This window comes from Grammomys surdaster, unplaced genomic scaffold (genome assembly GCF_004785775.1).
Source record: "Grammomys surdaster isolate TR1022 unplaced genomic scaffold, NIH_TR_1.0 149, whole genome shotgun sequence".
Taxonomy (NCBI): Eukaryota; Metazoa; Chordata; class Mammalia; order Rodentia; family Muridae; genus Grammomys; species Grammomys surdaster.
Window position 1 is genome coordinate 10,683,877 of NW_021604607.1, and position 17,028 is coordinate 10,700,904.

Sequence of the window (17,028 nt, forward strand, 5' to 3'; positions counted from 1 at the left end):
GAGAGAGAGAGAGAGAGAGAGAGAGAGAGAGAGAGAGAGAGAGAGAGGAGAAGTAGAGGCTGGCCATGAGTACATGGAGAGGGAGAAGGGAAGGGGTGAGGGGACAGAGGGATCAAGAGATCAAGAGCAAGAGATAAAGAGATCAAGAGAGAGAGGAGGGGCAAGCAGCCCCTTTTATAGTGGGCAGGCCTACCTGGCTGTTGTCAGGTAACTGTGGGGGTGGAGTTTAGACAGAATTATAACACATGGAATGCATAGGTTGATATTAAATGTCTTCCTCAATTGATCACCTTTCTTTCCTTCATGTGCGACATGTTTATACATGTTTGCATATATGTAGGCACATACATATGTGCAGGTCATACGTGTGTATGCTTATCTGGAGGTTAACACTGAGAGTCTTCCTCAATTTCCCTCTACCATATTCACTGATTCAGAGTCTCTCTGTTGAATCCAGAGCTTACTGATAAGGACTAACTAGTCTGGTTAGCCAGCTTGTTCAGGGAATTCCCCTGCCTCTATTCTGAGTTCTAGAATTAAAGGCAGACCACCATGCACTTGCAGTGTTTGCATGAGTTTTGGGAATCCAAACTCTGGTCCAGCAAGCATTTTATCCATTTCCCTACCCTGTTTCTTTTAAAATTATCTCTCTTACTCTTAACACACACACACGAGCATGAGAGACACACACAGAGAGACACAGAGACAGAGAGAGGGAGAGAGAACGAACAATCTACAGTTCTTTTTGAAAAATTCCACCATATTTTGGTCTAGCTCAGAACACAAAGGCTGTGCTCATGCAGTGGTACACCAGTGTGGCCAAGCTGGGGCAGGCATCTGACGCGCTGCTCTTTCTCCCCTCAGCGGTTCCCCTCAAGTCCTGCCTCTATATGCTCTTCAAAGTGTGTTCTTTATGCAAGAGTCTCTTGAACATCTCCAGGTGACTTGTGGAAGATTTAAATGAGATGGACAAATTACACTGGGGAGGGGACTTTAGGATGAGGATTTGGGGACTTCCAGAATATTAAAGAGACAAGAGAAATTAAAGGATGGTTGATACCCAGAAAATAAAAGTGGACAGGTCAAGACTGGAAGGATGTAGCTTATAAACAGCACTGCAGAGAACGTCTTGGAGGGTTTCTCAATGTGCTTACCTCTCTGTTTGGAATGGATCCTTTAGAACTAGACACTAAAAACATTGGTGCCATCGCCAGATTCTACCTTACAAAGATTTTATTTTTTACATTATTTTGTTTTGTTTTAAAGATTTATTTATTTTATGTATGTGCGTACACTGTGGCTGTCTTCAGACATACTGGAAGAGGGCATCAGATCCCATTACTGATGGTCGTGAGCCACCATGTGGTTTCTGGGAATTAAACACAGGACCTCTGGAAGAGGAGTCGGTGCTCTTAACCATCTCTCCAGCTCTTTACATCTAGTGTGTGTGTGAGCATGTGAGTGAGAGCCTGTGTGTGAGACAGTGCACATATGGAGGTCTGAGTACAACTGGTAAGAGTCAGTTCTCTTCCTCTATCACGTGAGTTCCAGGAATTGAATTCAGGTCATCAGGCTTGGGGGGGGGGGACGACTTTAACTGCTGAGCCATCTCCAGGCTATTAAGATTTTATTGATCCGACACAGGAAGTGTGAGAAGTTCCCTATTCACCACCTCCCCAACCTTAATCCAGTCATTTCAGGTAGGTTTGAAGGCAGAGCAATGGGAATTTGAGGATGTTTGGCTGAGATAAGCTTAAGTTTTCTTTAAATGACAAAGAACAGAATGGGGCTCCTGGGGTTTGGGACAGGAACTCAAGCAGAGCTGGGAGGTGAGAAGTTGCAAGTAGCAGGGTCAGAGCCAAGGCTCACGGAGAAATGAAGGCCAGGCCAGGAGCCTGTAGGAATTGATGGGTGATTTACTGACCTGGTCCTCTCAGGTGCTCTGCTCTCTCTCTGGGCTCCTTGCCCTGCACCAGTTTCAGGTGAGCGATTCTAGTTTCAATTGAAAAAGAGAATGGATGCCCAATTCAACTTAACTGCACAAACACGAGTTTAGTGCTTGCTCTGCTCGTGATGAGGGCTGTGAGCACGACATCCTCCTCTCCAATCACAGACACAAACCCATCAGTACTCATAAGAACGCAATGCAATGAGTGGAACAGTGGAAGAAAAGGCTACAGGGGCAACGCCAAGGAGAGAAGACGTACCTGCCACTCTAACCAAGGACAGGCTTGGCGAAGAGGCCAAGTCCAAGGCTGGGCTGTAAGGAAGTAGGAGGAACGTGTATGGAAACTCTAGGTAGATGCCTGTCTTCCAGCTCAAGAAGGTGTGTGTTATAACTGAGGTAAGTCCACTCCTCATTCCGCTGGTGGTCTTTGTGGAGCTTGGAGCTTCTTTTCAGGGGGTGCATGGGAGTTGGTGGTAGTGCTGTGGTTGAGGGTCTTGTCTACCTTCTTTTTAATAAGGATTTTGATATCTTGTGACATTATGGGGGTGGGGCAGAGCTGGATGAGGAGAGGACAGTTTGGTTCATGAGGTGGTTGTGGATGAAGGCCGTGCTAATGAATCCCCCAGGAAAGACAGCTGGTGGGGCTGCTGCTGAGAGGTGGAGCCTGGGCACCAGGTATGGCCTTCTCAAAGGCTCATGGTCAGCATGTTCTCCATGCCGGATGTGTGAGCCTCTCACATCCAGGACTATGCCTGGCCACCAGTTCTCTGCTCCCATCTTCCCTTCTTTTTCCACCTGTATCATTTCGGAGAACTTATTGTTGTTTATTGTTAGGGGTATAAAGGATGGGCAGAGAGAAGCCCTATTCGCCCCTACCCCCACAAAATGCTTCTCATAAATACTTTAATCTTGTCCAGATATCAAAGCTTGTCTTCTCTTTCTCACTATCACATCTCTCCCTTGAGGCAGAGAACATCCAGCAGTCTGCCTGGAGAGGGAGAGGAGTGGGGATTGGGAAGACAGAGGCAAACCCTGGGAGGAAAAAGTCAGTTATTATCTCAAAAATGCTTCCTGTGGCATTAGAGTTGTTGGCTGTGAGACCACTGTCCAGTAGTGGCTGCATGTGAGGCTTGTACGAGACGTGCTAAGTGTGAACAACTTGGGGATTTCTTAAAACCAGGCTCTTAAAATCGACATGTATATTCAAGAGATGAAAGTAAGAGCCAACCTGTGCAGACTAATCGTGGCTTGGGTCTCCCTGGATCCTGTTGTTTTCTCAAGAAACACAGGACACAACTGGTGGGACATGCAGCTTGGAAACTGCCTAGCAAATTGTGTCTCTGGTCACCAACCACTTCAGAGAAAGGTAAATTTGGAGGACAGGTAAGTTTTCTGGGTGGGACCACGTCAGTAGCTTCTTGGGAGGGGATGCTAATCTGGGATCACAGTCTGTAATTTGTTTCTTTGTTTGTTAGTCAGTGTGGGTGTGTGCTGCATATGCAAATGTGCGTGTGCCTGAGCATGCTCTCAGAGGCCACTGGGTGTTGTCTTCTGTCATTCTCTGCCTATTGCTTTGAGGCAGGGTCTCTCACTAAGACCCAAGGCTCACGTTTGCTCATCTAAGCTGGAAGTCAACAAGCCCTAGTGATCCTTCTGTCTCTGCCCATCTTAGAACTGGAGGTACATTCGTGTGAGGGATGTCCAGCTTGTTGTACGGGTGCTTGGATCCAAATTCTAGTCCTCATGGTTCAAGAAATACTCAACCATCTCTCTAGCTTCCTTCTTCCTTGTTCTTGTCCTTGCCATCCTCTTCCTCTTCTTCCTCCTCTTCCTTCTTCTTGGAGATCTCTTATAGCCCAGTCTGACCTGGACCTTGCTCTGTCACTGAGATGACCTTGAATTTTCGGATCCTTCTGGCTCCCAAGTGCTGGTATTATAGGCATGTGCTGGTATGCCTGGTTTTATGTGGTATCTTTAATTGAACTCAGAGCTTTATGCATATTAGGCAAGTATTTTATCAGCTGAGCTACATCCCAAGCCCTCAGGCCCATTTTTGCTCACTGAAACCTATCTGGAGTCCCAGATGCTCTCAACTCTTGCCATCCTCCTGCCGTGTACCCACATGGATTCTTCTTTTCTGGGTTTCCCATGCCATGTGTGTCAGGGGTGTTTTGTAGATAGGAGAGAGGTGAGTGTGGCCAGCAACTGGAAATGGAATTCACAGGACGCACAAGGACTTTTGGGAGATAGAGGGTGAGAAGAGAGGCCGGGGCTGTAAATGCTGCCAAACAGAGAGAAGGGCTGATGAAAGTCTGGTAATCTTTCATCTTCAGAACTTCTCATCTGAAGCATGAAATTTAATCAGATGTTTAAAGATCCTGCAGAAACACACGAGCAGTACAACCCCAGAGGACGGGCTCTGCGGGCAGGTGCGGTGTCTGTCTTATTACTGCAGTGAAGACAGATATTGGAATTGGCTGTAAGACGGGGTTTGGAACCCTGTTAGGTTGCTGTGGGTAAACAGGCCCTGGGGGGAAATTGCTTTTCATTTCCTGAGATAGGAAGGGAAGGAACGGGGTGGAAGGAAGTGGTCATGAATCTCTGGAGACAGGAGTATCCGCATCCTCATTAGCTAGGGAGATGTCAGGTTGAAACCAGATGGCAAATATTTAATCACAAAGAGCATCTGTCAGAGAGAGAAAGGGAGAGAGAGAGAGAGAGAGAGAGAGAGAGAGAGAGAGAGAGAGAGAATGGCCTGGGTCATGGGGAAGCCCACATGTCTGGTACCAGAACTGTCAGCCCAGCTATTAGTCTCCCTGAGCTCCTACTGTGTGCTTGGCCAGCACTCTCATAGTGTGGATCTCAGAGCATTCACGTGACAGGCTAAGTGAATGTCATTTCTTAGAGCATGTTCCAGGAAACTATTGTTGCACAGGAAACTCTCACAAAAGTTTGAGACTTGAGACAAACTCCTTTCTCGTTATGCTTCTGTGGGACTGTCTCAGTCAGGTTTTTATTTTTATTTTTTTATTTTTTTTTTTATTTTTTACTGGTGTCCTTTATCTGGTTGCAGCCCCATGTCACAAGGGCACAAGGGTATGAGGGCTCCAAGGGGCTAGCTGATGACTGTGGCTCACTCACGAGACCAGAAGTTGATGCTGGCTGTTCATCTGGGGCTCCTCCAGGGCTCTTCATCACTCTTCCAAGGTTTTATTTGTTTTTTTTTTTTTTTTTGCCAAAGTTTTTTTTTAAAGTGGGCTGGCTGTGTTCTTGGAAAAACTGTTCTAAGAGCAAGTACTTCACTATGTCCAGGCACAACGTGTAAGGCTTCTTGTGCACTAGCCTTGGAGGTACAAGGACATCACTTCTAGCACGTGAAGGGAGAGGAGTAAAGCCTTGCCTTTTAATGTGGGAATGTCATGTGGGCACAGGGGTAAGGAATGGATAGTGGCATTTTGAAGCCAAAATAACATATTCGTTTCTTGGGTCCATGGCAGGTTCCATGGATAGGTGGTCTATTGAGTTGCATGGGGTCCCATACTTAGCAAGGTCTTGTGCTTCTTAGTTTAATGCTCTACTGCCACTGTCTTTAAATTGCTAACCAATTTCTGGGGTGAGAAATGTAGCTTAGTTGGTAGAGTGCTTGGCTAGTGTGCATGAAGCTCTGGATTTGATCCCCAGCACTGTATAAACCCCATGGTGGCACAGGCCTGTAGTTCGGGCACAGAGGGCGGAGGCAGGAAGACCAAAGGTGAAGGCCCTCCTTGGTTACATAGCAAGTTTGAACATCAGCTTCCTCCCTCTTTCCCTCCCTCCCTTCTCCTTCCCTCCCGTCCTTCCTTCCTCCCTTCCTCCCTTCCTCCCTTCCTTCCTTCCTTCCTTCCTTCCTTTTGTAGTGTTGGGGATGAAACTGCAGGTACCAGCATCTTTACACATCCTTGGTAAGTGTTCTGCTCTATAGTCCAGCCTTTCTCAACAGTTGTCAGCATTCATATTGAACAGCAGTCACAGCCTGTACTGTACTCCAGAATCGTAGGCACCATTCACTGTGGAGGGCCTTCCTGGATTTGTGTGCTGCGGTGAGGGTGCGGCACATGCTGAACTCTGTGCTGTGTCAATCTGGCTCCTGCTCGTGGGAACTTACACAACACCCAGAAGCCAGGGAACAGCAGCATTTGAGCAGTTAGGCTGTAGTTGCTGAAGGACAGATTGTCTAGATAGATCACAAAGAATATTCACGTGTTGCTTGCTCTTTTAGGCTCATAGTCCAGCTCTCAAAACATGCTAGAAATGGCTAAAAAAAAAGCTTTCATCTTAGAAACCTCCTTCCCCTCTCCCCACTCTCCCTCACCTCCATTCCCAGGACCCTGTGGTGTGGGCCTTGAAGGGAAGGGCTTCCTACATCAGAGCTGGCTCATGGGATGGATGTAGAGACGGATGTATGTTGTGTCTGGGAGGAATGATGAGCTTTGGAACCTGTAGAATGTCAGCTCAGGGTCAAGTTCCTGGGGGAGGCATTTATAAAAATCTGGGGAAGTTGGGTCAAATGGGTCTGGGTTTGGGGAAGAAGTAGAAGACTAAGAGAAGGAAGAAGAGGAGGAGGATGAAGAGGAGAAGGAGGAGGAGGGGGAGGAAGAAGGGAAGGCAGCTCTCTGGTTTTCTAAAGGAGTATACTGAGAGTTTTGGTGCCCTGGATAATCATGTCTCCCTTCTAGTCTATAAACACCTGGCAATTCCCCAAGACACAGGAAATGTCTTCTATCAAGAAAGGAAACAGCTCCAAGAGCCTCTAGAACAGACCCAGTCCAGCCTTTAATAAAGACAGAAGGCTTCTGGGAGGTACACCTCTTGTTTATGGGTGATGCTTAGTTTCTTTTCTGTTGCTGTGATAAATATCGTGACCAAAAGCAACTTACAGAAGAAAGGGTTTATTTCAGTTTACAACTCTTAGGTCACAGTCCATCACTGAGGAAAGTCAGGGCAAGAACACAAGTAGTAACCTGGAGACAGGAGCTGAATCAGAAACCGTGGTGGGACATTGCTAACTGGGTTGCTCCCCATGACTTGTTCAGACTGCTTTCTTATACAACACAGGACCACCTGCCTAGGGTTGGTACCACCCACAGTGGGCTGGGCCATCTCACATCAACCATCAGTCAAGAAAATGCTCCACAGACTTGCCTTTAAGCCAATCTTATGAAGGCATTTTCTCAGTTCAGGGCCCCTCTTCCCAAATGACTATAGCTTGTGTCAAGCTGACGTAAAGCTAGCCAGATCAATGGTGAGCCTGCAGAGCTGCATCTGACTGTCCATGTGGAAAACTCCTTTTCAGTTCAGAAGTGATTGTCTTGTGCCCATCTGGGTGAGTCTTCTAAAAGAACTGAGGAGGATGCTTCTCCTGGGAACTAGTTCTAGATTTCTGTAGGAAACAGACACTTACAAAGGCCCATCCAAGGCCTAGTAGCTGTCAATCTTCTCTAGCGCTTGTCAGTTGCCTGTCTGAGTCTTCCACCTTCAGGGATTTTGTATTAAATACTTTTCTATTTCTGTGATAAAACACCATGCCCAAGGCCACTTGTAAAAGAAAGCCTTTTGATGGTTAGAATCCATGATGGTGGCAGGAACAGCTGAGAGCTCACATTTCCAGCCACAAGCAGGAGACAGAGTGGGCTAACTTGAAATGGCCCTTGTCTTTTGAAACCCCAAAGCCTGCCCCCCCTAGTGAGATACTTCTTCAAACAAGGCCAAACCTCCCAATCATACCCAAAGAGCTACCAAGTGGAGATCAAGTATTTAAATGTCTGAGACGATTAGACACATTATTTAAACTACCACAGACTCTATCTGCAGGGACTCCATCTTCCAGGGTCCATGTCTTATTCTTACAAGTGAACTTAACCAATGGGACCCTAGGAGGAGACTAAAGAAGGTAGAAAAGGGGAAGAATGGGGAATTCTCTTTGCTTCCTATGGAGTCTCGTCATGGCCCCAGTTCAAGTCAGGTGTCACTCCCCTCAGCTGTGGTTGCCACTGGACAGCCTGGCTTCTTAGCACTCTGTCAACTGTGCAGTCCCCCCCAACCCCCGCCATGAAATTTGTTGGAAAGCATACTGCCCACAACTAACCTATAAGCCCCACCTGTCCTGGAACGAGGTAACTTCCTGGAATGCTGGGAGTTGTAGTTCTTGAAAGATAACAACGCCTCAGGGGAAAGTACCGTGGTCTATAGTTCAAACCTTTGGATGTATGAGTTTTTTTGTACCCAAGAGGCCCGGAAGTCAAGGAGGACCAAGTTTTTCTATCCCATAGCCACAATCCTAACTCCAGAGGGACACCGGAGGCTCAGCTCTGGGAGGAGGCCTCATCTTGTCTATTTGTTTAGGTTCCTTTTGAAACAGGCTCTCACTATAGAGTCCTGACTGGCCTGGCATTTGCTATGTAGACCAGACTTGCCTTAATCTCACCGAGATCCATCTACCTCTGCTTCCCAGATGCTGGGACTAAAGATATTTGCCACCATGCCTGGGGGTTCCATTGTCTTTACATCAGCAAGCATACTAGAACACACAGTTTCTAATAGTGACCCGCGTGGAATCATGTGATTGGATGTGAAGGTCACAAAAACTTAGGACACAATAAAAGATTTCTAAGCACAAAACAACAAAAATGGATTAAAATGTGATGATGCCGATGACGATGAAGAAGAAGAAGATGATGATAGCAATAACGACAGGCAAGATGACCCGGTGAGTAAAGGCGCTTGCTGCCAAGCCTGATGGCTTGAGTTCAATCCCTGGAACCCACAGGAGTAGAAGGAGAACACTGACTCCTGCAAGTTGTCCTCTCACGTGCACACACATTACGTACACACAAATAAGCTAACACATAAAGAGAACAAAATATTTTAATTTAAGCAACATTTTCAAAATCAAATGTGTGATGATTCCCAGGTGTTTCTGCCAGTGCCAGCTCATGCTGTGTCACAGGACTCCACTACAGCCTCAGCTCTGGATGCACCGCACGAGCTCACTGCTCTGTGCACACTGCACGGGTCCACACAGAACCAAGGAACACTGTCTGAACCCCTCCCCCGGCCGGCTCTGATCCAAGGCTACTGAGTGTTACGAATTACAGCGCTTTTTACTGTACACACACTTTTCCATCCTTCTAGAAGCATAATGATTTAATTAAGGAAAACTAAGACTTCTTACATTTTTCCTACTATCTTTGCTCAGAATGCAAGCATCAAATTAGTATATCTTTGGGTCGTATTGTTTCAGAATGTTTGATTTTTAAAAGCTTCTATTTGAGTTACTGACTCAAGTTTCTCAGTAATTATTCATTAAGCTTTGACTTGGGATTAGACAGACTTCCCAACAATTTATGAAATGGCCTTAAACACATTTCTGCCATTTTGTGCTGTATGTGCATGCAAAGTGCATATATGTAAAATTAAAATGTCAATAAACTCTGAAAAATGTGGAATATGCTCTGTGCCCTGCAGGATCAACTAACTATTCAGCTAAGATTCAATTCTTTATGGAGAAAAAAAAACCTATTACCCACTTCATTAGAATGCGAATTGACTTTTATCTTTAATAAATGATAAAATTATATGTATATCAAAGAATTTCCTTAAACTTAATTTCTTTATGATTTTTTTCATGAGTGAATTCAGTTAATGTTTGATTTGTATACTATTTTACTTATATATGCAGAGTAAAAGTTTTTCTTTCTTTTTTAAAAAATTACTTTCTATATTGTGTGTGTGTGTATGTGTGTATGTATGTGTGTGTTTGTAGTATGTGCACATGAGCTCAGATGCCTGCAGAAGCCACAGGAGCTTGAGCTACAGGCACTGGTGAGATGCCTGGTGTAGGTGCTTCTGAGCAGAACAGAGGACCTCTGCAAGAGCAGTGTGTGCTCCTAGCTGCTGAGCCATCTCTTCAGCCCCTAGACTAAACATTTCTAAAGTGAAAAGGGGTTGTGAAAGGGAAAAAACTTCAAAAAAGATTTAGTCTATTATTACTTTGTTTGTCTGTTTGTTTTGAGACAGGGTCTTACTATGTAGCCCTGGCTGTCCTAGAACTCACTACGTGTATGTATAGACCAGGTTGGCCTTCAACTCACAGAGCTCGGCCTGCCTCTGCCTCCTGAGTGTTGGGATGAAGGGCGTGCACCCACCACACCTGACTTAGTTTACTATTTTTAGTTGTCTAAATGTCTGCAAGTGCCCATGAAGGGTGGAAGGGGTGATAGATCCTTAAGGCTGGAGTTACAGGCTGCCTGATATGGGTGTTAGCAACCAGAGCAGTATGGATTCTCACTCACGAAGCCATCTCTCCAACCTCTGGGTGAGGATTAAGACTTGCTGAGGAGGTATCCTGGCTGCTCCCACTAAAACCACTAGCAAGCCAGACCGCCATGCCAGGGAGGAAACAGTGGTTCCATCTAGAACTGAAGGAGTTAGCACAGTGTGGCAGATGTGCCCAGAGGCTGGGGCAAAGGTGGATTAGTGACTGTTTCCTGTCACCTTACGTACTGTCCTTGCTCACTGCAAAGGCCAATGCTTAAGAGAAAGAGCCAGTATCAATGTGTGCATGTGCGTGTACATGCATGTGTGTGTGTGTCTTAGAGGCTCATATCAATATATAAATGTGAGGCTAATCTACCTATACAGACAAATGTGAATTTCCACTCTGAGGGTGCAGGTCTTGCTTGGATAAACGTAAGGCTGACTCCAATAAGCATTTGGTGCTTAAGATAGTCTTCTGCAGCAGAATGCTGTTTGTGGGGTCTAAGAATAGGCCACGTGGGAAATGACCGCACATTGGAGGCTGTGGGGAGGCCTTGCCCTCCTCCCTAATGAGGATCCTAGCCCCAACCCCGAGCTGTGTTCACAGCAGCAGGACCCTGCCTCCGCTGTGGCAGAGAACACATGTCACATGTCACTCATTAGGTCACTATCTGAAGGACTGCATAGGCCACCATGGTGGACTGCATTTCTCATATTTAAGAAAAGCTGAGATAACTTATTTTGGTTCTTCTTTATCAGTAAGTAGCTCCTAGGGGTAACTTCTAGGGGTAAGAAACTATGCAAAGGGTCAAGAAATGTGAAAACAGGGTGTGTGTGGGGGGGGAGGGAGGAGAGACAGAGAGACAGAGAGACAGAGAGAGAGATTTAGGCCCTAGTTTCCTTCTCTTGCACCCTCTTCATGGAGACACTTCAGTGTCAGACTTGCCCTGGTGACTAAGGTAGGCCTAGGTCCTCCTCACTGCCATGCTTCCAGCCAATGGCATCCTGCTTCCTTCTTCTGCCTGGATGTGCATGGTCTAGGGATGCCTTTGCTTCCTGATGTGCCCCACATCTGCGCCCTGATGTTGTTCAATCTTTCTAGGCTGCAGGCCCTGGTCACGAGGCTCTCCTCCCGGCCTTGTGCCCACACCCCTTCCATCCATCGAAGTCTAATCTAGAGACAGATGTTCCTGCTGTTGCCTGACTGCCTAGATTGCAGAAGACTCCTCTCCATTTGCCCATGGCTTTGACCCACTGTCTGGGATGCACTGCTACCAAATGCTAGATGCTCTGCTACACCCCTCCCAGCCTGACGCTGTCACTGAGCTGCCACCTGTTGTCTGTTTCTACACCCTTGTACTCTGCCTCGTGCCTGTCACCCTGGATGGCTGCCCAGCAGCTGCAGCTGAGGCCGTTCTGCCAGCACCATCCCCAGCCCGATGGGTGGTCTTGGATTCCCAGCCCTTCCAGCTTGCCTCATCTGCTGAAGTTGCTGGGCCACATCTGACTAAATACAGATCTGGGAGAGCCCAGATTCACCCCTCAGGACCATTAGGGGAGGACCAGGTCTGGAAAGCCAGAATGATAATGACAGTGTTTACAAAGGACTTACAATGCGTCAGGCACCGTGATTTGTAAGCTTGCTCTGTATTTTGTGACCCCTGCCCTCACCACAGGGCATATACTACGACATTCCCTTTCCACAGATGCAACAACTGAGTGTAAACTCATCTGAATGGACCTAAGTAAGGTCTCTGGAAGCTCAAGTTACGGAGCTGAGATTTAGGCCTCAGAGGCTTGATTTCAAGCTCATGACCACTGGACCAAATACTCCAGCTGCGTTCTCTACTGTTTCCAATGACCTATTCTTGGTCTCAGATCAACTGACCAGATGGGAAGGCCACAGTGAAGGCTTTGGACCCTTCCATCTTGCTTTAGAGACAAAAGTAGAAATAAGGTTGTTGCTGTAAATCTCCAACCCAAATAAGACCGGTCAATGAAAACACAACTCAATAATTATGAACATAAGCTGCACGCCTAGATTGGGCAGATTCACCACTACCCAGCTACGAGACCCTTATAACTTGCGGGTTTTCCAAGTCATGCATTTGTCCTTTCCACCTCCTGCTCCTCCGTCATCTCCTCCCTCTCTCTCTCTCTCTCTCTCTCTCCCACCAACCTTTATTTCTCACCTGCCCTTCTCTGCCCAATCACTGACTCTAGCCTTTATTTTACAAATTAAGGTGGACATGTGTTCTCTGCCACAGCGGAGGCAGGGTCCTGCTGCTGTGAACACAGCTCGGGGTTGGGGCTAGGATCCTCATTAGGGAGGAGGGCAAGGCCTCCCCACAGCCTCCAATGTGCGGTCATTTCTCACATGGCCTATTCTTCCATTTTCCTTCACAGGAAAGTGGAATTAGCATCATAAGGTGCTCTCAGGGAATCTTTAGGAAGAAGACTGAAACCACACATTTGATATGCACCTGCTTTGAACCCTATATCTTCTCAGGTCTGAGGAAGTTTCTCAGAAGCAGTCACTTGGTGGTAACATTGTTAAAATGGGAGGATAGGACTTGTGTGTGTGTGTGTGTGTGTGTGTGTAGCTAAATTATTAGAGATCTTTTGAAGGGGGGAGGGGGAGGATGCCTTGAGGATGACAGAAGTCATGGAGCAGCGGAGGAGGAGCCAGTCATCCAGACCACCTTGACATAGCTCTCAGAGGAGACAAGGAAAGAGAGAAAAAAGGAGGGATAAGCCCTGACCTGGGTTCCCTGCTGTGGTGTGGTGACTGGGAGGACAGGACACAGGATGGTGGATGCAGGTGACTGGGGGTGGGCTCATTCCTTCCATATTGAGTCTGTGCATTGTAATGACTGCACTCCACTTATTCTTGGGGAAACAAGTATGTAAGAAAAATGAGGGGAGTTCTTCTTTCCCTTACTGGTTCTCAATCACTGCTGAATTTAGGATGGATGGCTTAGGTATGGGGATTGGAAATATATATATTCTCTAGGCATTCCTAGAAGAACCCAGCATGTGTGCTGAAGCCAACTCAGAAATACTCCTAAGTCCTCTGTCAGTAGGCATGGATCTGTCCCCAGGTCCCTGGCTGGGCTGGGCTGCTGGAGAGCCTCTTGCTACTCCTGTCTTGGAGGTGATTTGGGTCATGTTCTGGGTAGGACCTTTCCTTTTTGGGTCCTGCTTCTTGGCACCAAGAAAGAAAAAAGAAAGAGAGAAGATGTTGCAGGTTATTAGAGTCCATGATGGTGAGGAGGATGGACCAACACAGACTCCTGGGTGGACATGTGAGTAGTATCCCCTGCTACTGAGCAGCAAAGACAGATTCAAGGTGATGTAGGATGTGGCAATTTCCTTCCAAAGGTTTGTTTAGATTATAGATAGTTGCCTGCTGTATTTGGAAGGCTTTTAGCCCAGATGTGAGATCTGTGTTTATATTGGCCTCTGCTTTTAGCTTTAGTTCCCCTATGGCAGAAAGTCCTGCAAGCATGACAGGACCAGGAGATGGGGCATGGCTGTGAGTGGACAAGATTCTGTTGGGCTCTCAGGTCAGTCTTAGGATCTGCTGTGGAGAGCCTCCAGAGTTATCTCTTACAGCTAATCCAAATTATTCAAAGGATTTTGTTTTCCTTTTCGTTCTGTCAGGGAGGTGTTGGAAAGGTCAAGGCGAGAAAGGGGTTGTGCACTGAGCCTCCATCCCAGTGCCATGTGGACTGGTAGAGCCCAGGCGTGACCTCAGTTACACACATGTGCCCCACATGGTGGGCCATGTGTGCTGCGGCTGGGCTCTGGAGACTGCAAGACCCTCCATGCTTGGAAGAGTGTGGATCTGCTGACTTAGCAGTATGGGTGGGGGCTGGGCCACAACTGCAGGGGAGGGGGCAGGAGCCCCAGAGGCTGAGCTGTGGAGGGACTTTTCAACCCCACAGCCCTGAGCTCCTCCTTCTTCCCCCAACCACAAGGGTAGTGTAATTCTCCTCACGTTAAAAGTAAACATCTGGCAGCATTTGCAGAGCCCAGAATAAACTAAAAACTAATAGGAGGCGTTTGTGGCCCAGTGGATTCCGAGTGGAGCAGAGAGGCGTGGCTCACTATGCAGAAGCTGAAGTGGCTACACAAAGTCTCAACTCATTTCTTTATTGGTTGGTGATTAGCTAATTGATTAATGCCCAAGATCCTAAAGAGCCTGCTGACGTAATTTATCATGTTTCAGGACAGCGGGGACAGCACTGACTTAGTGGGGTCAGATAATGGATCAGGGACCAAGAATGATGGTCAATTCTGAGGTGTCAACTGTAGTTGCAAGTCTAGGGTCAAACACTAAGGATCCAAGAAATCTGTGTAGCAAAGCCACTTGGGTCATTGAAGGGAAGTCACCTTCCGGAGATAGAGAGCTTGCCTAGATCTTCTGAGATCAAAACCGGACTCAGCTCAGAAGAAGTCAGGATCCTAGGGCCCTTGGCTTGCTAGGCAAGTACTCCATCACTGAGCTACTCCTACCCAAGAGCCTCCCTTGGACAATGGTTCTCTGAGGCCGGTCAGTGGTGCCAGGAAGGGCAGTAGTGCTGGAGTGGACAGTGATAAATAAATACATTGACTGTTGAAGTCTGATTGACAAGCTGGAAACAAGGCCCTGGACTGACTGGCACCATCTGACAACTGTGAAGAGGCGTACAGACGAAATTGGGCATATTTGAACAACATCAGATCCATCCTCATAGCCACACTTAATATATGCGACAGACGGAGAAACAAATTAATAACAAAAATGTCGACAGCTCTTACATTCTGGCAGGAGAACTGTTTCCAGCCAAGGACAGATTCACAAGCCTTTTTGAATCTGAGGACTTCGTCGCTTCATCACCCTCATCAGGCAGGTGGCAGCATTGCAGGGCTAGCAGCAGAAGGGCGAGCCAATAAACATGGACCCTTTGATGGGAGAGGAAGTTGCTTGCCCAGGTACCTGGAAAGAAGGCAGCTGGCTGGAACTTCTGAGATGGTTTTTATGATGGAGTTCACAAACTCGCTGTCAGCTGGCTAAATACAACTCGTAGACATGCTTTATTTAACCCACAAATGTCTTCATCTTGTTTTAATTTTAGATTGCAATTAATGACTCATAGCACACAGATTGGAAGTCACGGAAAGGGCCTGGAAATATTGTTCAGTGGTTAAGAGTGTGTACTGATTTTCAGAGGACCTGAGTTTGAATCCCACCACCCACACTTGGGCTCTGTTTGTAGCTACGGGTCTAGGGGGATCTAACATGTCTGGTCCTACTCAGTCACCTGCACTTCTGTGTACATACCCCATGACCCACATACATGTAGCTAAAAAGAAAAGAAAGAATACACACAGCATACATACAACAGTTACAACACATATACAAACACTCACATATATACACAATACATATATATACATAACATACATACACACACACTCACATATACACAATACATACACACATACATATACAAACTCACATATATATCATACATACAGACATACACACACAGTACATACACACATACACACACAATATATACATACACATAATACATAAACCCACACACTCTCTTACACACACACACACACACACACACACACACTGGCTCCTCTAATATGCCTGTGGAGCTCAGCTCTGCATCAGTTAGGCAGCCTGACCTGCTGCCTCTGCGCCTGCTGGCCCCTGTAGTTATGTGTGATTTCAACTCCTCTATTAAGCCATGAAGTGATTCTCATGTGCTAGATAGTTAGCGGGACTGGCTTTCTAAAATTTCAACTTAAAGAAAGGTCATATACTAGGATGAGAGATTTTGGTCCAACTTTTGGTACAAAGATCAAAGTATTCCTTCAATATAGTGAAACTCTTATCTAAATACACTTTATTTCAGCTTGGGAAGTCCACTTTTGATTAGCAATATCCTGACATTCAAGTCAAAAGTACTCAGTGTGCTCGGGAGGTGTCTACATCTAAAGAGGAAACTTGTTTTAATAACCGCACAACGCTGTGTGGTTGGATGGTAGAGTCAGAAGATGCCTCATGGCATCAGAGGTTGGTCGAAGAAGATGATACAGGGGACCGAGATAGGAGGCAAACTGTCCTTTCCAAGTATAACACTTCTGAACCCTGAGTACAATAGTCATTTCTTAGACCAATAGCTGCCTTTAAATTTTTTATTGACAGTAGAAAAAAATGATGAGAAGACCAACTCCTTGAGGTCAATTTATGTCCTATATACAACCCAGGGAGTGGCGTAGACAAAGCAGTGTGCCACTAAATGAAATGGGATACAGATAACCTTGTGCTGCCTCCTGCACACGTTCAGACGAATGCAGTGACTTAAATCCCTAGGCCATGGAGGGCCAGCCACATGGCGGATTTTATTTATTTGCCTTTCTTATACCCAACAACTCCCTATGACCAATAAATGAAGAGACTGTTCTCACAGAGGCAGGACAAAGCGAGATGCTTTTCTTGCTGTTGACTCCTTTGTGAAGAACCAGAGACACCAGAGGCCTGTCTGGGAAACCGCCCACCAGCATGAAAGCCAGGGAGTAGGCCAGGATCTTTAAGGGCAGGATTAGAGAGCACTTGAGCGAACCCCACCTCCTGTGGCAAGGCAGCCTGGCTGTACTAAGGGGAAACCATGCCTACATAATCTACCAGAGCTCTTTGAAGGGTCAAATAAGAGTGTGGATAAGGGGAAGTGGTGGGCACAATCTATTTACACTTTCCACAATCCTTAGAAAGCTCCACACTA